Below are 21,930 nucleotides of genomic sequence, written 5' to 3' on the forward strand. Positions count from 1 at the left end.
AAGGCTTAGACTGGCCAGAATACCACTTCTCCACTGGTGACTAGACATTCTAGCCTGGCTCTCCAGGGAACTGAGGTTGGATATGCTTTCACAAATATCCTCTGGCTTGTGGTTTCTTTGGCAATTGGGCAAGATAACATACGTGTTTGTTCCCCTTTCCTTCCAGAGCTAGACAAATACATCAATATTTCTTCAGTTACTCAATCTCAAATCCTCATAGTCTTCTTAAAATGTGGTAAAGGAGTGAATAGGTCCCCAAGTCCCATTAATTCTTTCTCTTTATTTCCCTCTTTCCCATTTCCTAATTGAGGCCCTTGTCACCATAATGTATCCTAGAATATTGCAATAGCATCTCAAATGCTCTCCCTTCCTCTTTTCTCTTTCAGTTTCTAGTCTATGCTTCACTTTACTACCAGATTGATCTTTTTTAGGTACCCTATCTCTGCCCTCTCTCCGCTTGTCATCCAAATTCTAACCATTCTTCAAAGGTCAGCTTAAATACTACCTTTTCTGTGAAGCCGTCGTACACCAACACACAGTGAGCTTCCTCTGAGCTCCACCTCAAGAAACACTAAATGCATGTTATGTGCGAGGTCCTATGGAATAGAAAGACAGATTTAACACAATTTCTGTGTTTGTAATTATAAAGTATATACGTGTATATATATATGTATATATAAAGTCCATATAGCACTTAAATAACTACTTATTTTTGCATTTCCATCAGGTTATAAAGCTAACTCTATAATAAAAACAAATTAGATGTTTAGTTCAGTTTCAAAATTTTGAAAGTAATTCAAATGGTAGTCCTAACAAGAAATTATTTCATGGGAGTCAAAAGAAATAAATATTTTAAAATCTTAGAAATCAATACAAGGATTATAAGATGAATGTGAAATGGACTGAGGATATGTCAGTGCTACATGATTTTTAGTGGGGGGTTCCACTGAAAAACATGACAATACCTCCTACTTGGTCATAAGTTTATTAATATATCTGAGAGATGACTTCAGACTAGTCACACTTAGATCCTTTATGCAGTGCATTTCATTCAATACTTTGCATTTAAAACTCAACTTTACAGAGCTCAGTAAGTCCTTATGACATTTAGAACTCATTGAACTCTAATGAAGTTTTTTCTGTACACAAAAATTGCTTATGTCACAGCATCTAACATACAGAGTCTAAGAAAGGAAAAGTTGACAGCCTAGCTTTGATACCAGAGACAGGACTGTCTAAAACCAAACCCCAGCACCAATCCTGGTAACAGAAGGTTCAAACTGACACGAGTGCTATCAGATGAAAAACGAAATTACATTTCATCCAAAGCACTTTCTCCACAATTGCCCTACAAGATAGGCGCTGAAAGCATTATTACCCCTATTTTATGAGTTTGAAAGTTGAGGCTGAGAGTCATTGCAGGATCATAGATTTAGAGCTGGAGGACACCATAGAGGTCATCAAAGTAAATTGACTCAATAATGATCATACAAACGCTAATTGTGTCAGAACATAGAATGCCCCCTGGTTATCTAGTTCCCTACTCATTGTTATAAATACCTTCATTCTGCCTGTTCTTGGGGAAAAAAGAGAAATTATAAAAGGGATTTTTTTAACTTAAAGTTTAAAAACAAATCATTCCAAATTACAATTCAGAAAGATCATTTTATAAAAACAGTATATTTAATTTCTAACCCACTAGAGGGCAGGAACTGCCCATATTGGATTGCCTTTATGATGCCACATGTTAAGTATTTCATTAAAAGCTTGGGATATACATGTACAAAAATATTTGTATAGCAGCTCTTTTTGTACTGGTTAAGAATTGGAAATTGAGGGGATGCCCATCAATGGGGGAATGGCCAAACAAGTTGTGATATATAAATGTAATGGAATACTATTGTTACATAAGAAATAATGAGCAGAAGGACTTCAGAAAAACATGGAAAGGGGCGGTTAGGTGACACAGTGAATAGAGCACCGGCCCTGGAGTCAGAAGGACCTGAGTTCAAATCCGGCCTCAGACACAAAACACACTATTTAAAAAAAAAAACCCTAGCCGTGTGACCTTGGGCAAGTCACTTAACCCCAATTGCCCTACCTTCCCCCCTCCAAAAAGCAAAAAAAAGTGAAAAAAAGAACCTGGAAAGATTTATATAAACTGATGCTAAGTGAAGTGAGCAGAACCAGAAAAACATTGTACACAATATTGTGCAATGACCAGCTTTGATAGACTTAGTTCTCAGCAATGCAATGATCAAATACAATTCCAAAAGACTCATGATGGAAAATGCTATCCGTATACAGAGAAAGAATTATGGAGTCTTAATGCAGATCAAAGTATAATATTTTTCCTTTTTTTTTTTTTCGTGGTTTTCCCCTTTGGTTCTAATTCTTTTTTACAACATGACTGATGTAGAAATATGTTTTTAATATAAATGTGTATAAAGAACCTATATCAGACTACACACTGTCTTGGGGAGGGAGGAGGGAAAGAAGGGGAGAAAATTTAAAACTCACAATTTTATAAAAATTAATGTTGAAAACTAAAAATAAATAAATAAAACCTTAGGATAATATTACCCAATACCTAACACATTGTACTATAGTTTGCAAAGTGCTAAATCAGTGGTTCTTCAACTTTTTGGTCTCAGGACCCCTTTGGACTCTTAAAAATTCTTGAGGACCCCAAAGAGCTTTTGTTCATGTGAGTCATACCTATTGATATTTATAATATATGGAAATGTAAACTGATACATTTTAAATACCCATTTATTAATTTAAAATAACAATAATAAACCCATCATATGTAAACTTAAGTGATACATTTTTATAAAAATATATTTTACAAACAAAAAAATTAGTGACAAGAATGACATTGTTTATGTATTTTGCAAATCTCTTTAATTTCTGGATTAATAGAAGGTAGCTGAATCCTCCTGTTTCTTCATTCAATCTGTTGCTACATATTGTTTTAGCTGAAGCAAATGAAGAAAAACTGGCTTCACATAGATTGGAAAAGGGAGGAGTATTTTACTAGCAGGGCTGCTAGGTGGCACCATAGTGCACAGAGCGCTGGGCCTGAAGACTAATCTTGAGTTTAATCTGGCCTCTGACACTTACTAGCTGTGTGACCCCTGGGCAAATGACTTAACTACGTCAGCCTCAGTTTCCTCATCAGTAAAATGGACTGGAGATGGAGATGGAAGACCACTCCAGTGTCTCTGCCAAGAAAACTCCAAATGGGGTCACGAAGGGTCTGAAATGACATTTTAGTAGTAGTTGTGAACTTGCAGACTCCATGAAAGGGTGCTAGGGACTCCCAGGGGTCTACATTTGGAGAACCAGTCATCTAGATGATCACTTCTTCGGGTTGTTGGAAAACAGATTCTCCTTCTGTTATGAATTAATTGAGATGACTTCAAAGGCCCATTTCATCTTCACAATTCTGTAATTCTGAGACTTGCCTGGGGTACCATAGTCACCTCCCAGAAGAGCCATTCTGTGATGCCACTTTCCTTTACCGATTCTTTCATGCCTGGCTTCATTTTGTTCTGTTGACTCATTTTCTCACTTGAGTGGTAAAATATGAGCATATTAGGTAGGGATCAGGTTTGCAGAGTTTCCAGAGCATTATAATGAGCCATCAAAAAGTCATGCTATAGACCTCAAAATCTATATTAGTCTGGGTGTTTAAACTCTGGGCAAATTACCTAACATCTCTGGGCCTCAATTTTCTTATCTATAAAATGGGAGTGGGTGTGAGGTTTCAATTCAGTGGCCTCTGATATTATCTCTTCTAGACCTAAATCTATGATCCAGGGAAATATCAGCTGAATTCCATTCAATTCAATAAATATTAAGTACCTAGTATGTTTCATGCACTATGCTAAGTACTAGGGAAACAAAAAGAGGCAAAGGAAAGGCCTTGTTCTCAGGGAGTTTACAATCTAGTGGGAAAGACAACATGCAAATATATACAAACAAAGCAGAGTATATGCAGGGAAAATAGGAAATAATTTAGAAAGGGAAAGCACTTAAATTAAGAGGGGTTAGGGAAGGCTTCCCATAGAAGGCAAGATTTTAGTTGGATTAAAAGAGGCCAGGAAGGTCAGTAGTTAGAGTAGAGGAGGGATAATGTTCAGGTGGAATGTCCTGAGCAGAGGGATGAGTCTGATTATAAAACAGCCAGGAGGCCAGTGTCACTGCATGGAAGAATACCTGTTGGGGGAGTAAGGTGTAATCCTTTAATAAAAGGATTTGTTTTGTAAAACTTGGACTCACCCAAGGACCTAGAAGGCCATATGTGGCCTCAAGGTCACAGGTTCCTCACCCCTGGGCTAGGTTATGAAAGGCATTCAATGACAAACAGAGAATTTTGTATTTGATCCTAGAAGAAATAAGAAGTCACAGAAATTGACCGATAGGGGCGCAGCATGATCAGACCTGTGTTTTGGGAAAATCAATTTAGTGGCTGCATGGAGAATGGATTGGACAGGGGAGGGACTTGAGGCAGGCTATTGCAATGACATACCCATGAGGTGTTGAGGGCCTGCATGAGAGTGGTAGCAGTGTCAGAGGAGAGAAGGGCACTTATTTAAGAGATGTTACAAAAGTGAAATCAACAGGCCTTGCCAATAGCTTGGATATGGAGAGTCAGAGACAGTGAGGAATCCAGGAAAATTTGTAGGATGTGAGCCTGAAGGACTAGGAGAATGGGTGTTATCCTACAGTAACAGGGAAGGTAGAAGCTGGGGAGGGCTCAAGGGGAAAGATGTGAATTTTGTCTTGGTCATATTGAATTTAGGATGCCTTCTGGACATCTGAATTGGTCCTTCCTGATACTAAATTCAGTATTCTTTTTACTACACAACATATATAAACACTCTAAAATTTAAGAATTATTCAAATCACATATTTGTTTTCAGAGCACAATCCATGGCACCTTCTCTACAACTCATAATTCTTAGAGTTACCTATGGAACTTGTGAGTTTAAGTGACTTGCCCAGGGTCACAAAGCTAGAATGTATCAGAAGTGGGACTTGAACCAAAATCCTTATTTCTTTGAGACCAAACTTTATCTCTCTGACTTTCAGCACAACTTAATTTTTTCCTGATTAGTAACTAGGGTATATTTCAAATATCAATTAATTTATCTCCTCTCAGTAACCAGAGGATTTAGATTTCAAAATCAAATTATATATTAAGTCACTTGCAATGGTATATTACAATTATATAGTATTGTATGTGCTATATAGTATGTGCTAACAGAAATATGGAAGAAAACTTGCTGAAATATCATGGAAATAACTTTCTGCACAATAGTTGCCATTTTTAGTTCCTGTGTTATAAATAAATGGCTATCCAGGGCAGAAAGTACATTTCAGACAGATACCTGTCAAACATAGTTTCTATAACAAATGTGTTTTAGGCAATACAATCATTTTATGTAGAGAAAAATCATTGTTCATTCATTCATTTTAGCAGTTTCATTAAAGGAATGATTCTAGATTTTGTGTAGTAAAAAGCCTGTACTGTAGAAAAATTGTTAGTTCTTTGGGGCGGAAGTTTTGGGGAAAACAAAGTCTAATGTTTTCAAATGCAATTTAGTATCTCAACAAATGTTCATTTGGAATATAATAAATTAAATTAGGGGCAGCTAGGTGGCACAGTGAATAGAGCACTGGCCCTGCAGTCAGGAGGACCTGAGTTCAAATCGGGCCTCAGACACTTGACACACTGTGTGACCTTGGGTAAGTCACTTAACTCCAATTGCCTTGCCTTCCCCCCTCCAAAAAAAAATAATTAAATTACAATCCCACCTTGTACAGGAAGCATTTCCCAAACCCTCTTAGTTTCAGTGCCTTCACTCTGCTAATTATTTCCTATTTATCTTGTAAATAGCTTATATGTGCTTATTGGTTTGCTTATTGTCTCCCCCATTGGACTGTGAGCTACTTGAGGGCAGGGAATGTCTTTTCCCTTTCTTTGCACCCCCAGCTTAACAAAAGTTTATTCACTGACTGACTGACTAAATAAATGTTTGGAAAGCAAAACTGTAAGGCAACCAACAGACAGCCTGAGAATCCACAACACATTAGAAAACATTAGAGTGAGGCAGAACTTTGCAGTCTCAGCCTCACTCTCCTCTCCAGGGTCGTCAGAGTCCAGCGGCAAGACAAAGGTTAATACTACTGGCAATGGCCTAGAATTCGATGTGTGACTTTGGCCTTTCAAAATTAGGGTCTTTCCCAGGTCTCAGTTTGTCTGAGGCCACACCCATTCAATGACTAAGGACTAGGTAAGAATTGAGATAAAAGATGCCCCAATTTGCCAGCCAATGATACATCAATCTGGGAGGGGGAAGACCCTCAGAGTTTCTGGCCAGAACAGAAAAAATTGCTATTTATACTTATGCTAAGGAAGCCATCAAAACCTAAATAATGGGCCACAGAGGCATGGGCTGGGCCTATTATTGACCATCCAATGAACACCAGAATGATTTCGGCTTAAAGGCTAATCAAGAAGCTCTATTTAAAGGGCAGCCAGGTGGCTCAGCAAGTAAGAGTACTGGCCCCAGTGTCTGGATGACCTGGGGATTGAATCTGTGCTCAGATACTTAGCACCACACCCAGAAATAACTGGCCATGTAACCTTGAGCAAGTTACTTAACTCCAATTGCTTAAAAAAAAATACATTATCAGGGCAGCCAGGTGGCTCAGCGAGTAAGAGCACTGGCCCCAGTGTCTGGATGACCTGGGGATTGAATCTGTGCTCAGATACTTAGCACCACACCCAGAAATAACTGGCCATGTAACCTTGAGCAAGTTACTTAACTCCAATTGCTTAAAAAAAAAATACATTATCAGGGCAGCCAGGTGGCTCAGCGAGTAAGAGCACTGGCCCCAGTGTCTGGATGACCTGGGGATCAAATCTGGGCTCAGACACTTAGCACCCACCCAGAAATAACTGGCCGTGTAACCTCGAGCAAGTTACTTAACCTCAATTGCTTAAAAAAAAAAAAAAAGAAGCTCTCTTTAAAACACCATGGGTTTTTTTAAAGGAAAAGAGGAAAGAGAGTTATGAATCAAGAATAAAGTTGAGGTTCTGAACCTGGGGGCCTGGAAGGATCATGTGGTGTTCTTGACAGAGATAGTGAAGTTTGCAAGAAGGATGCAGCTGGAGAGTGGCTGCTCTCCAGGAGGAGGAGGGGGACTGGCAACAGGTCTCAGAGTGGGAATGTAGAGACGAGAGGAGGGCCCAAAGCAAAGCTCTGAGATATACTTACAGTCAGGGAGTGTGATATGGTGATGAATCAGCAAAAGAGACTGAGGAGGAGCAGTCTGTCTGGAAGAAAACCAGGAGACAGTAATGTCGTGAAAACCCAGAGGAAAGAGATTATCTCCCCATGAAGATTAAGTGATTTGCTGAAAGTCACACAGGAAACGTTAGAGGCCATATTCGAACCTTGGGCTCCTGAGACCAGAGTCAATGCTTTTTCTACTATACTATGTTGCCTCCCTTAACCGATAAGCAAGCATTTATAAAGGACAGCTGTGGGCCAGGTACTGTGCTAAACATTGAATATACTAAAGAATGTGCATAACATGCCCAGAGGATGAGAAAGGAGTGGATAGCTTGTGATCTGCACCAGCGGAGGGTACACCTGCATCTATGAGATCACCCATCCACTGAAAGATGCTCTTATCACAGGACTGTTTAGATACTTAATCATGAATGTCATTATGCCATCTGATTATTTTTTTCTGAAGGGGTCAGAATTGTTCATTTTGTTCCTAACTCCCCCTTAAGTTTGTATGTTTAATCATGTGATCAGTCAGGTGTTTTTATTTTCTCTCTAAGTCAACTTACTATGATGACTGGTGAATGAGTAGCTTTGTGTCTGGTGCAATAAAAATGCATAACAATAGTGAATTCAATAGTGAAGTGGATGCTAATTTTAACAATTCATTATCAGTGGAACTTGTCTTTAGCCAGTCATTTGATATAATATTAACAAAATCCAATTCTGTCCAACAATCATTTATTACATGACCATTATGTACAAAGGGACCATTCTTGATTCTAGGGATACAGATACATAATGAAAAGACAGTAACCACATCTTAAGGAGGTTATATTCAATTGGAGGTTATAACATGTAAAGACAGAAATAGATAACAAGGAGTTAAGCCAGGAGAGAATACTAACAATAAGAGGAATCAGGAAAGACTTCTTGGAGGAGGTGGCACATGACACATATCTGGAAAGAAGCAGGGAGCCTCAGAGGCAGAGAGAAAGAAAGAGGGAACCAAGCAACATCTTGAATTGTTAAACAGAGAAGGAGGAAATAACAAGAATTATATTGTTTTCTAAATCACTCTTCTCAGCATTATTTCCAGGTAAAGTTAATTCAGTTCTGGCAGAGGCTTTCCTTTTAGGAGACAATAAAGTCTGTGATAATGATACAACAGCATTAAACACTTAAATAAGGCTTCACATTTGCAAAATCTTGACAGTTTTTTGTTCAGTTCTTTCATGAACCCATCTGGGGTTTTCTTGGCAAAGATACTACAGTGGTTTGCCATTTCCTTCTCCAGATTATTTTACAGGTGAGGAAACTGAGACAAACAGAATCAAGTGACTTGCCTAAGGTCAAACAACTAGGAAGTGTCTGAGGCCAGATTCAAATTCACGAAGATGAGTTTTCCTGACTCCCGGTCTGGTGCTCTGCTCTATCCATTATGCCACCTAGCTGCCTTGCAAAATCTTGAAAGTCACATTTGCTTATTTTCATAGTTTTTAAAGGAAACCAGTAGATATAGATAGATAGATAGATAGATAGATAGATAGATAGATAGATAGATAGATAGATAGATAGATAAATGGATGGATAGATGGATGGATGGATGGATGGATGGATGGATGGATGGATGGATGGATGGATGGATGGATGGATGGGTGGATGGGTGGATGGGTGGATGGATAGATGGATGCATAGATGATAGATGGATAGATGGATGATAGATGGATAGATAGATAGATGATAGATGATTGATAGATGATAGATGATAGATGGATAGATAGATAGATAGATGGATGGATGGATGGATGGATAGATGATGATAGATATGGATAGATAGATGGATAGATAGATGGATGGATGGATGGATGGATGGATGGATGGATAGATGGATAGATAGATAGATAGATAGATGGATGGATGGATATATACACACACATATAAATGTATGAATGTATGTTTATGTATGTGTATATACATATAAACATACACATACACATACATATATGTACACATACATACTGTGTGAGACAGAGACAGAGGAAAGTTCACAGAAAACAAGTATTCCACTTGTGTGTTCAGAAGCTATAAATACTACAAAGAAGTTTACTGCTGGTGTGATGTTTGAATCACCATCATCACCATCACCACCACTACCATCATCTTCATCATCATCATCATCATACTTTTTTCTCTCTGGTAGATGAAATTCTTTCTACCAATGAAGACTGGCACCTGCTCTGAAGTTTAGTCTCAGAGAGTATCCTGGAGGCACTTAAATTAAGTGATTTGCACAGATTAATTTAATCAGCATACATCAGAAGTGGGACTTGAATCCATATTTTGTTGATTCTGAAGTCCTCTCTTTCTTCAGTATGGTATGTGTAAATCAAACATCTAAATATATATGTTTGTGTATGTATTTATATATATATATACATAGGCTAAATACATATATGTATATATATTATTGGGCACATAATACTAACGAATATTTTGGGGGCGTCAAAGGTCAGTCTGCTCATTATTTTAGATATCAGACATCTAATGAAGAGTTAGTGAACAGAGACAGTTATCTAGTTTAAAAATTTTTTAAATACCTCATCTCAAAGAATTTTGTGATATTTTTAGATACTTTTGCTTAACTTTTTTGATTTATTAGAAGGGAGAGTTTAATTTGTAGGGGGACAGTTCCAGAAATAACTATAATGTCAATAATAAAAGTCACCAATAAAGCGTTGTTAAAAGAATGAACGAATTGTGCACCATCGAGGTAGAGAGCTAGAGTGGAAAGAGCAGTAGATTGGAAGTCAGAAGACCCGAGTTCAAATCCTTAGCTTGCTCCCAAACTGTCTCCTACAAGAGGTCTTTCTGTGTCCTCCCCAAGCCATCCCCCAGTTACTCTGCATTTCTCTTGTATATATTTTGCATTAGCTTTTATGTGTGGCCTTTTGTGTTTCTCCGGAGAGAATGCAAGTTTCCGGAGGGCAAATTTTTGTGTATTTGTTCCCAACACTAAACACAGTGTCTGACATCTAGGAGGCACTTAATAAATGGCTGTTGAATGATTGATTCACTTTATTTACTATTTGTTTGACCTTGGGCAAGTCACTGGGTTTCACTTTCCTTATCTGTACATGGAGGGCATTGGTTTACATGATCCCTAAGGTCCCTTCCACTTCTACAGTCTTACAATTCTAAGAGCTGTTCATTTTTCAGTGATGCAAATACAAAGTTTCCATGGATTGGAAATACCCCATGTCAGGGAAATTAAGGTGGGACTTTTATCTAATCTGAAAATAGGGCTCTTGGATACAGCACCAAAACCAAAAGAAAATTTTTTCCCCCAATGCTTGTTCTTCACACTTAAGAAATTTATGTAACCGTTCAGTGCAAGAGACATCCTGACACATGTTACATACGTATGGAATAAATACTTTCTACCTCACAGATTCCCTGTGCAATTAATATTGTGGTCTTCCACCCCATTCCCCTTAAGAATGAGTGTTAACATCGTTGATGGTTGGTGGGAAATATCTCACTGACACATACCTGCTTGGGGATTTGTGGACAATTTCTTCTTTTACCCAGACAGATGTACATGTGATATTTCATTAGTAAAGAAAGTCTGAACGATGTGAGAAGTGTTCAGAATGTGAAAGGAGAGGAAAAAGAAATCCATCACAACACCCAGGCCACAATAGATGGCAGCATTAGTGTGTGTGGGCTTCCTGGTGAAACAGGTGCCAGACATCTCCCTCGGGAGACAAGCTGCTGAGCTCTGTTGTAGTTTGAAAAGGTTTTTCACAATCACCGTTTGGGGAGAGTAGAATGTGATCATAGGACTGAATGCAAACAGTGAAGCTTCTAATTATGGTATCCCTTTTGGATGGGAGGAATGTTCTTCCACAGCAAGATGAGATGAATCCTAAACTATGACTACTGGCTGTCTCTCTGACCTACCCAGTCAGGGTGTAACTAACAAGCTATGCTTCAGAAACTGGTTTATTCCTCAGCATTTGCCTAAGGCTTGCGGGAGAGTGCATCATTCTCCAGATATTTGTTAGGGCAAGACTGTGACTTCACATTCAAGTCTAACAGGTCTCTCTGTGTATCTCAGAATTACCAGGTCTTGGTTCAGCCTGATTTAGGGTTCTTGCCAATTGTGATTGGCATGGTGCTGTGACATCAGACATAAGAGAACTGCATGACTCTGTATCCTTACTCTTCTCAGGCCATAGGTTCTCAGAATGTCAGGATTGGGAGAGTCCCCAGAGGCCATCTCGTCCATACTGTGGCTGAAAAAGGAATACCCACCAAGTGGGCATTTACCTTTTATCCTGAAGGTCCTTTGTGTCAGGGGAAGAATCCACTACATACCAAGGTAGATCAGTTCACTCCAGTAAAGTTCTAGTTCTTTGGAAAGTTGTTTTTATATCAACCTGAACTGTGTCTTTCTGAAACTTAGGCTCATTATTTCTAGTTCTACCCTCTGGTTTCCTTCTTCTGGGATGCTCTCCACCTTATCCAGCTCCTTCCTCAAATATAATGCAACAAAAACCAAAACCAAAACTCCATTGTACTCCAGATGTGTTTGGACAAGTACAGGGTAAGAAGTCAAGACCACTTGTGTGAAATGCACACATAACATCTGGGACTAGGAGGCAGGTCTTGACCTCAAGAAGATGAGTCCTCTTCATTCTAAGCCCAGTGCTCTCTCTGGCCACATATTGAAAAGATAGAACTCATTGGAAAAGACTGAGACTGGGAAAGACTGAAGGCAAAAGAACACTGAGATATTTGTCCTGGCAACTTTAATTCTAGCTTTTGATTTGTCCAATCTGGCATTTCACATGATGTACTCTGTATATAAGAGAAATAAATCCGGTGACAATATATAGCTTTGTTGTATTCCTTTCCCAATCTTGAACCATGTTCAGTTCTAACTGTTGCTTTTTGACTCGCGTCAAGTTCCTCAGGAGAAAAGTAAGATGATCTGGTATTCCCCTATCTTTGAGGACTTGCTGCAATTTCTTGTGATCCACACAAAGGCTTTAATCTAGCAAATGAAGCAAAAATAGATGTTTTTTTCTGGAATTACCTTGCTTTCTCCCTAATCCAGCAAATGGAATTTAGTCTTTGGTTCCTCTGTCTCTTGGAAAACCAGCCTGCAATCCTGTTAATTCTCTATTCATATATTGCTGAAACCTGGCTTGCAAATCTTAAACCTAACTTTATTGGTGTGTGAAATGAGCACAGTTACACAGTAATTTAAACATTCTTTGGCATTGCCCTTCTTTAGGATTGGAACATAAACTGATCTTTTCTAATCTAGTGGCCACTGTTGAGTTTTCCAAATTTGCTAGTATACTGAGTACACCACTTTAACAGAACCATCTTTTAAGATTTTAAATAGTTCAGCTGGGATTCTGTCACCTCCACTAGCTTTATTGTTAGCAATGCTTCCTAAGTTCCACTTGACTTCAGTCTCTGGGATATGTAGCTCTAGGTCAATAACCATGTCATGGTGGTTATCGATGATGTTAAGAACTTTCTTGTATAGTTTTTTTATATATGCTTGCTACCTCTTCTTAATCTCTTCTATTTCTGTTAAGTCCCTGCCATATTTGTCTTTCATCATGCCCATTTTTGATAACTCCAATTTTTCTGATGAGATCTCTTGTCTTTCCCATTCTATTGTTTTCTTCTATTTCTTTGCATTGCTCATTAAGGGAATCCTCTCGCCTTGGCATTCTCTGGAATTCGGCCTTCAGTTGGGTACATCTTCCCCTTTCCTTCTTTCTTTAGCTATTTGTAAAGCCTAATCAGACGCTGTTTTGCTTTCTTACTCTTCTTTGTCTTTAGGGTGTTTTTTGTTGCCATCTCCTATACGATATTGTGAGCTTCTGGTCATAGTTCTTCAGGAATCCTATCTACCAGATCTAATCCCTTAAATCTTTTCATCACCTTCACTACATATTAATAAGGGATGTTATTTAGGTTATTCATATTGAGGTCTTTTTCTACTTTCTTCCTTACTTTCCCTACTTTCTAAATTTTGCAATAAGAAGCTCATGAACCGAGCCAGAGTCAGGTCCAGGTTTTGTTCTAACGGATTATATAGAGCTCCTTCACCTTAGGCTAAGAAGTATAAAATCAGTCTGATTTTGGTACTGACCATCTGGTAATGTCCTTGTACAAGCATCTCTGTTGTGGGGGCTTGCCAAGTACTTTTCAAGGGTGGTCATCCACCTTTCATGTCCATCTTCATCCAACTCTTACCTTTGGCTCTAAGAAGCTGTAAGATGTGCAGAAGCCACACCCTGGCAAAGCAGATGGGCCAAATCAGGTTGAGAGTAACCAAAGTATCTCAAACCCATTGGTGAGTTAGGACAATGCATGTGAAGACTTCCTCTGGTGGAATGAACAGATGAGAACAATTTGTTCCAATGGCCATGGAGGCCACTGAAGTAGGTTCTGTGGAGTACTTAGAACTTGGTCAGACATCAAAGACACCAAGGTCTTCCACTGTAACTTGGGCAGGATAGTTATCCTGACTTTTATTTTGCCACTGAATTTCAATGACTCTGGAATAGAGAGTTAGGCTGACAAATTTGTGCAATGCTAGCTCACTTAAATCCAATGCACACTCCAGTCAAGACATCATCCCATGATGTCATTGGTCCTCTTAGAAACAAAAGACAACAGCAACAATATCCATGTGTAGAATTGGGTTGTTGAAAAAGAATATTTGTTATTGTTGTGGTTTCAGATATGTTGTGGTAGAACCATCTCAAAGAATTCAGAGTCAGAAGGCCTCTAATCCAAGTATAAGTATTTCTTGAGATTGATGCCTCTCATGAAGTGGGCTAAGTTTCAAAAGGAACCAGCAACTTCAGAGAAAGCAAGATGGATTTTTATAGGGTAAAAATGCAATTACAAAACAGAAATCATGAATATTGAAAAGGCAGGAGGGATTTGTTAAGGGATAATAGGAGAGGGGTCCCAGTCACAGTGGAACTGTGCATGTGATTACCCACAATGCCTACAGAAAAATCCATAGGGGGGTTATGTATGTATGATAATGATATTATAATAATATGCCATATTATATAAGATTTAAGGGATGAGATCTTGTAGATAGAAATTCTGGATTATATATGCCATAAGTTTACTCTAGGTCAGTTCTTGACTATTATTGCACAGGTGCCTACTTAGGGAAAGTTCCTTCTATTGTTTTGGCGTCCACATACTGCTTGGGCATCCTGGTGCTTCGGCTTCCTGATTGGCTGGTTATTGTGCTCCTATCTAAGACTAAAGGGATGTGGTTGTGTCTGAGTGCATGAATACACCTGCTGTTTCTTTGAGAAACTGAGTTCATGGACACACCTGTTGTTCTAGTGGGCAGTGAGGCAAATGTGAAGTGAGGATATTGAGTGTGTGTGTGGTGGGGGTGAGTGGCTAAGTAGGGGCAGGGGGCCTACACGGAAGTCAGAATATTGGGGCTGGGGGCAGCTTTATTAGGATTCCATTATTATGACCAGTGAGTTTTTTTGGCAAAACTATTATTCTCTGCCCTGCTTTATTTTGTGCTCCAAGGCTGAACTTGCCTGCTATTCCAATTATCTTTTGATGGCTTAATTTAGCATTCCACTCCTCTAGAATGAATGTGACATTTTTTTGGTGTTATTTCTAGAAGATGTTGTAGGTCTTCATAAAACTGATCAACTTAGACCTCTTTGGCATCGGTGGTTGGAGCACAGACTTGTATTACTGTGAGGTTGGATGGTTTGCCTTGGATTTAAACAAATGTCATTTTCATCTTTACATTTCAGGGTCTCTACCTTTGCCCCTTATGACCATCAATTTTAATGAAGTGTCTAGTTTAGACTTTTTCAAAATTGAAGATCATAAGGGGGAAAGGCAGACACCATGAAATATAAAGACAAGGCGCTTTCAGACATGAAGGAAATGATGGGGTTATGGGATTTGTGCTGGACCTCCAAAAGGAAAGGACCGGTGCTGTGCCTGGTTTTCCCCACAACCCCCGACCCCCTACCTCAAGGAAGTGAGCAGACTGCCAGGTCAGTTCCACCCTCCCCCACGGGGTCTCTGCCCTTTCCCCCAGTCAGCTCACCTGCCTGGAGGTGGGTGGGCTTCTGGATCAGCGGAGGGAGTTTCAAGGTGTGTACTGACCAATCACTGCTTACATAAGGCCCCCTTTATAAGCTGAGGTTCTGCCCCAGATCTGGGCTGTTGCTGGCTGCTGCTGCTGCTATTGCTGTACCTGGGACATGTGGTAGTAACTGCTCAGCCCACCATGTGGCCTGATCAGCCAACATGGCCTTTTAATAAAGGGTCCATTCTAAAATTATTACTTGGGTCTTGCTCTCATTAATCAAGATGATGAGGGACAGAATCCTAATAGGTTTAGCAGGAACCCTGATCTCATCCAAGACCAGGAAACCTGCAAGGGCGTCTGGAAAGAATTCAGCTCAGCCTTGCTTGGAGTTAAGAGTTGAGAAAGTTTATTTTTACCCCTTTACAGCGGGCAAGAGTCCTTAGGGGACCTTCGAGTGAGAGGGGTACATGCTTTTACCTTTAAAGGGTAGGGCTGCTATTGTCAGGGCTGACCGACGGGAGGGGCCTCTGTGCATAGACAAAGGTCAGAGGTGACCAAGAGGAACTTGTGACTTTAGTGAATAGATAGTTTAGATAAGATTTGGGCCAGTCTGAAGGAGAAAAAAGGCAAGGACAAAGGAGGGTGTGGCCCAGGCCAAGAAGAAATGAAGGGATTAAGTAAGAACAAAGGGGTCACAAGGTGTTGCCTGGGTCTAGTGAGGATAGGGGGAAGGGGCAGAGCTCAAAGTTGGGAAAGGAATTTTACAGATACAAGTTGCTTTCACAAATTGACCTAGACCCCAGGTACCCCATCAAAGATAAGGTATAGCACCATGTCTTTGAAAGCAACCCAATTCCTGAATTTTCCCATACATTTCAGTAGTCTAAATCGTTGGTGCCTCTGCTCAAGGCATCTGGCCCACCCCAGCCCACCCTGATTACTTAATTAGTTTACTTGACAATCCTTAATCCCATCCTGACCCTTCATCTGTTGCCTCTGGACCACCCCAGGCTACTTGCCACTCTTTAACCCCATCCAGATCTTCCCACAGTCTTTTTCTGTATAAAAGTACCAATCTTACCCCCATTAAATTGCACAGATTCCTAGAATCTCTCCCACTTCTATTGGTGACACAATAAACTTTATCTCTTGACTGAGAGAAAGCTTGAGTGGTAGAATTCTTTCAAGGCAGACCTGCCCTGTACCCTCACATTTCGGGATTACTAGCACACAAACTGCATCAGAAGCATTCCTAGGCTGGCATCTAAGTGGTGTAGTAGAGTGCTGAGCCTGAAGTCAGGAATACCTGAATTTAAATATAACCTCAGACACTCACTGACCATGTTACCCTGGGCAAGTCACTTAACCTCTGTTTGCCTCAGTTTCCTCATCTGTCTATAGAGATAATAATAGCACCTAGATAATATTCATAAAAAGTGCTTAGCATGGTGCTCATAGTAGGTACTAAAGGTACTAAATAAATATGTGTGTGTATATATATGTATATATAGAATTTGTAATGCTATATAAATGCTTATTTCCTTCTTCCACCCTTCCCTTCTCCCCCTCAGAAGGAATTCTAAGGCTTTGTGTTACTCAATTGTATACGAAGAAGGCAAGAGACAATGAACTTGCCCCTAGGGTAAGGACTGCCTCAATACTTCCCTTCCCCCCATATTCATTTGCATAATAACCAAGAGAATCTGGGAAATGTACTGGGTGGTAACTATAAGATAGGGTGAGGTCCTTCACTGAGGGAACCCAATTTTGAAACTGGATGAATTGTCAGATAGGAAGGTCTACACTTCTGCCTGGTGCTTACCCAGGAAGTAACAAATCTCAGAGCCATTAACCCAAGGGAGCAGAACTGGACAAGCTTCTTTTAATCCTTGCCTAGGAGTCTGCCCTTTATGAAAGAGTATAGTAATGCTCTGGCTGAAGAGTCCACTAGATGAAAGCACATGCTAACACTCAGCTGAGCCTAAGGTTAGAGGTGGTAGAGCCCTTTGAAGACTAAGCCCAGGCAGTCCAGCAAATGGGCCCATATAGCAAGGCAGCAGGCACTGTGAGGATCTAGCCCCACCTACCCTGGAATGACAGTGGATTGACACACCTAGCAGAGATGCTATACCCACAAAGTGCAGCCTAAATGAGCAAGAGTTCCTCCATTCTGACACCTTGTCCTGCAACGAGCTTTGGGAGGATTTTCCTAGGAAAGAGAAAGGACACTGAAGCCCTACAGTTCTGGAGTTGTGAGTAGCTTTGGTCACATACGTCCCTTATGCATGTGCCTCACTAAATCTGTGCCCACCTGAACTTAAGTGTATTTGTCAGAGAGTGCATCCCCAATTTTTTTTTGGGGGGGGAAGTGTTGTAAGGCATGTGTTGTTGCATACAGGCTGATTCTCTCTGTGTGTATGTGTCTATCTCTTTTCTGTTTCTTTTTCTGATCATCCCATTTCAGAATCCCTGCACAATGATACCACACACTATATAGTTTGTCTCTAGATTTACCTTCAGCACCAGGTGGCTTAGCTTCAAGGGTAGGCATTGAACAGACTGGAGTTCACTGGCTGGATGGCTTCACCAGGTCATTGTGTTTTTGCTGAGTTTTTATATTCCCTTGGAAGCTGCAACAAGACCTAGCATTTCCTTTTGACCATTACAGTTAATCTATTCATTAACACAGTTGACCCTCATGAAATATTCTTAGTTGGACAATTCAAGTCACACAGCTGAGCAAATATCTAGTTGTAAACACTGGGCAATTACTGAGAGATGGGGATGAGAGAGTCTGAGGGAGATTCTTCCATTGTCAGACTGAATACTGTATTTGAATGTTACAAATATTGCAACAATAGAATTTATGTGATAAGCAGATTTATTATTATCTAACCAATTGAAGAACACAGCTGTGAATTGATTTCTTACATCTCTAAATTCCTATAACACTTGTTTTCAGTCCCCACTCATTTTGACATAATTATATACAGGAAGCTTCAAACATATGGACAATAGATTGAAGAATGACTCATGGAACTATCTAAATGAAACTCTTGGCACCAATATTAGATGGGGCTGAGATGTTTTCCCACCATGCTAAATTGAAATTCAGAATGCATTTTCATTTTTTAAATTCTGAACTTAGCAAACAACAAATAAAATGAGCATTTCCGTGCACAAAGTAGAGCAGATGAGGACTGCACATAAAATTCATCCTTTCTATTACACTTGTCTTGCTTTTCCTTTTATGTTCAGTCATTTTTTCAGTCATGTTCAACTCTTTGTGACCCCGTTTGGGGTTCCCTTGGCAAAGATACTGGAGTGGTTTGCCATTTCCTTCTCCAGCTCATTTTACAGCTGAGGAAACTGAACCAAACAGGGTTAAGTGACATGCCCAGGGTCACAGAGCTAGTAAGTGTCAAGCCAGGTTTGTACTCACAAAGATGATTCTGACTCTAGACCCAAAGCTCTATCCACTGAACCATGTAGCTGTCTGCCTTTCCTATTAAATAAATGCAATATTACTTTCAAAGCATTCTTGCTCATCTGTTTCCTTCTTAATTTCCTTCTATTCACTTCTGTACATTTGAAAAAATAATTAAATAATTTTACTTTCTTTCTCTATTTTTTTCACAGTACTATGGTTAACCTATTCTCCCTTCTAATTCTGTACCCCCAGGTCATTTTTTTTTTTAAAGAAAAACAAACTTTTGTAATGAATAGTCAAGGCTGACAAATCCACACACATTGGCCATGACTAAAAAGTTATTTCTGAATACATTTTCCATGTTAGTGGTATTGGAAAGAAATTGTTTTAACTATTTATGCTTGAAAAATAAAGTGCTTAAAATAGCAATAACAACAAGAAAAATGTCATATATTGTGCTTTATGTCTTTTAAGTACTTTAGATAAGTTAGAATCATAGAATCAGATTTGGAGCTTGAAGGGACTATAGAAGACATCTAATTTAACTCTTTCATTTTATGAACAAGGAGAGTGAGACCCCAAAAGGATAAATATTTGCCATTGCATAATAAGTGGGAGATTTAGGAATTCTCTCTATAAGGAGAGAATAGGAATTGAGAGTAAAAGTATGTAGGGAGGTTGGGGATGGGACATGGTGGAGGATGGGCAACAGGAGCCTCAAGCTCCTCTCCTGTGTACAAGGGCAGAAAATTTTAGCTTTTGATGTCCTGGTGGCCAAGGCCAGGTGCATTTAATCCCTATTCTTTTCCTCTTTCCAGCTCTCCTCTCTCACCAAGTTACCTTTTGGCTGCTGGTCATGATGTTGACTCTGAAGATACTCCAAGGGTTATAGAAAATATAGGAGATCTATCTCCTCCTGGGTTTCTGTAGCTGTACTAGCTCCTAGCCTTGTAGGAGGACCAAAGAGGCATCCTAGCCCAGAATGACTTGACTCTAACCAGGTCACCCCAGGAGCCTCACTGCCCCTATGATAAGCCATAAACCTCAGGTCTGCCTCACAAGACCTAGGCCAAGAATGAAGTGTACATTTTTTCAAGAAAGAACCTGATGGAAAAAATGTCTGAGAGGTGAAGAAAATGTCTGGATGGGCATTGGGTGCTATCAAAGAAAGTTGGAATCTATGAACTTCAGGGAATAGTGGGTGTGTATGGGGATAAATAAAGAAGAGACTGATCCCCACTACTCATGTGTTCTATAAATTAGTCCTTCTCAGAATTTCTCAGCCTACAGCTTGACCCCAAGGGTTGGACCATAGCATCATAGTGGGAGGTGGGGGAGGGAGGAGAGGGAGGGAATGATGTGGCAATGCGAGAAGGAATAAATTTTGAATCAGGAGGACCTGGGTCCAGAGAATCCTGACCTAAAAGGGGCCTTGGAGATCATTTAATCCAGTCCTTCTCTGTCAAGGTAGAATCAACAACTACTCTGCCATTGTTTTAAGGAACTGGGGCACTAAGAGATTGTATAACTGGCCCAGGGTCACACAGTCAATGTGTGTTAGAGGTGAATCCAGGTCTTTAACTTCCTGAGTTCAGCTCTCTCTTCGCTATACCACACTGACTTTTATCCAGCTACAGATATATGAGAGGAATCATAGCTTAGTGAATAGAGTCGACATAGATGGATGATAGATAGATAGATGGATGGATAGATAGACACATATATGTGTATATATATATATATATATATATATATAATATAGACACACACACACACATATATATATATATATATATATATATATATATATATATAGAGAGAGAGAGAGAGAGAGAGAGAGAGAGAGAGAGATGGAAGGAGGGAGAGAAAAAGCAGAGGAGGAGAGACAGGAACAGAGACAGACTTACAGAGAGAGAGAGTTGTTCAGTCATGTCAATTCTTCATGGGGTTTTCTTGGCAAAGATACTGGTGTGGTTTGCCATTTAATTCTCCAGTTCATTTTACAGATGAGGAAACTGAGGAAAACAGGGTTAAATGACTGGCCCAGTGTCACACAGCTAATAAATGTGCAAGGCCAGATTTAAACTGGTTCTCCTGATTCCAGGGCTGGCACTCTATCCACCGTGCTACCTAGCTGCTGGGTTGGGCAGAGGGTGGGGAGAGAGAAAGAGAGAAGGAGAAAAGAGAGAAAGACAGAGAGAGAGGTCAATAAAAATGGAGACAGACATAGAGACAGAGACAGCTTACAGTCTCATTGATTTCTTATGGTGACCTTAGCTAGACTCATACTGAACTTGTGATTATCTAAAAATCCCAGGTCTTTTACATGGGAACTACTTATCTCCCCAATTTGGTACTTGTGCAATTGATTTTTTTTCACCCAAGTAGAGGACTTTACATTTGTTACTATTCAATTCCATTTTGTTTAATTGTTCATTGATGATGATCTTTATGGATCTATTATCAGGAATGTTTGTTCCTGTTGTAAATAGCTGCATGTTTTATTCTCTTCTTTTCTCTTCCTAGGTGTTCCTTTATGGTTGCCGTAGCATCTAGAAGAATTTAACTGTGCCTGCTATAAGCTCTCCTTGTTTATGTGCTTTGGGGAAGAGTAAAATAATATGTATCATGAGCATGACAACAAACAGTTCCTTTCCACTTGTTGTTTTTGTCTTTTGTTTTTGAAGAGGACCATGGCATCAGAGAAATGATGATGTGACTTGCAGTTGACTTTGATTTGAGTGAGGGAGGGCTGTGCAAGGTAACCAGGCTCACTTTCTCCTCCAGAGCCAGTGACCAGATATTCATCAGGATGACTAGAGATGACCCCAGATGCAATGGGAAACCCTGGCCCTTGTAGGCTAAGGCCTTTTCAGATACTCACTTAAGAGTGAGGTAAGGGGGCGGCCAGGTGGCACAGCAAGTAAGAGCACCGGCCCCAGAGTTGGGATGACCTGGGGATTGAATCTGGGCTCAGATACTTAGCACCACACCCAGAAATAACTGGCCGTGTAACCTTGAGCAAGTTACTTAACCCCAATTGCTTTAAAAAAAAAAGAGTGAGGTAAGACCCA

At 39.8% G+C, this 21,930-nt stretch overlaps 1 long non-coding RNA gene across 1 annotated transcript; it reads left to right on the top strand.

The window, feature by feature from the left end:
• Window positions 1-17,201: 17,201 nt before the first annotated feature.
• Window positions 17,202-21,514, top strand: LOC138145253 (uncharacterized). Its single transcript, XR_011164163.1, has 3 exons — window positions 17,202-17,678; window positions 19,675-19,983; window positions 21,383-21,514. It is a non-coding gene; the product is annotated as an uncharacterized lncRNA (long non-coding RNA).
• The last annotated feature ends 416 nt before the right edge of the window (window positions 21,515-21,930 follow it).

The sequence above is a fragment of the Petaurus breviceps genome, unplaced genomic scaffold (genome assembly GCF_028583685.1).
Source record: "Petaurus breviceps papuanus isolate PSGF00001 unplaced genomic scaffold, PetGlider_PUasm1.0 90731, whole genome shotgun sequence".
Lineage (NCBI taxonomy): Eukaryota > Metazoa > Chordata > Mammalia > Diprotodontia > Petauridae > Petaurus > Petaurus breviceps.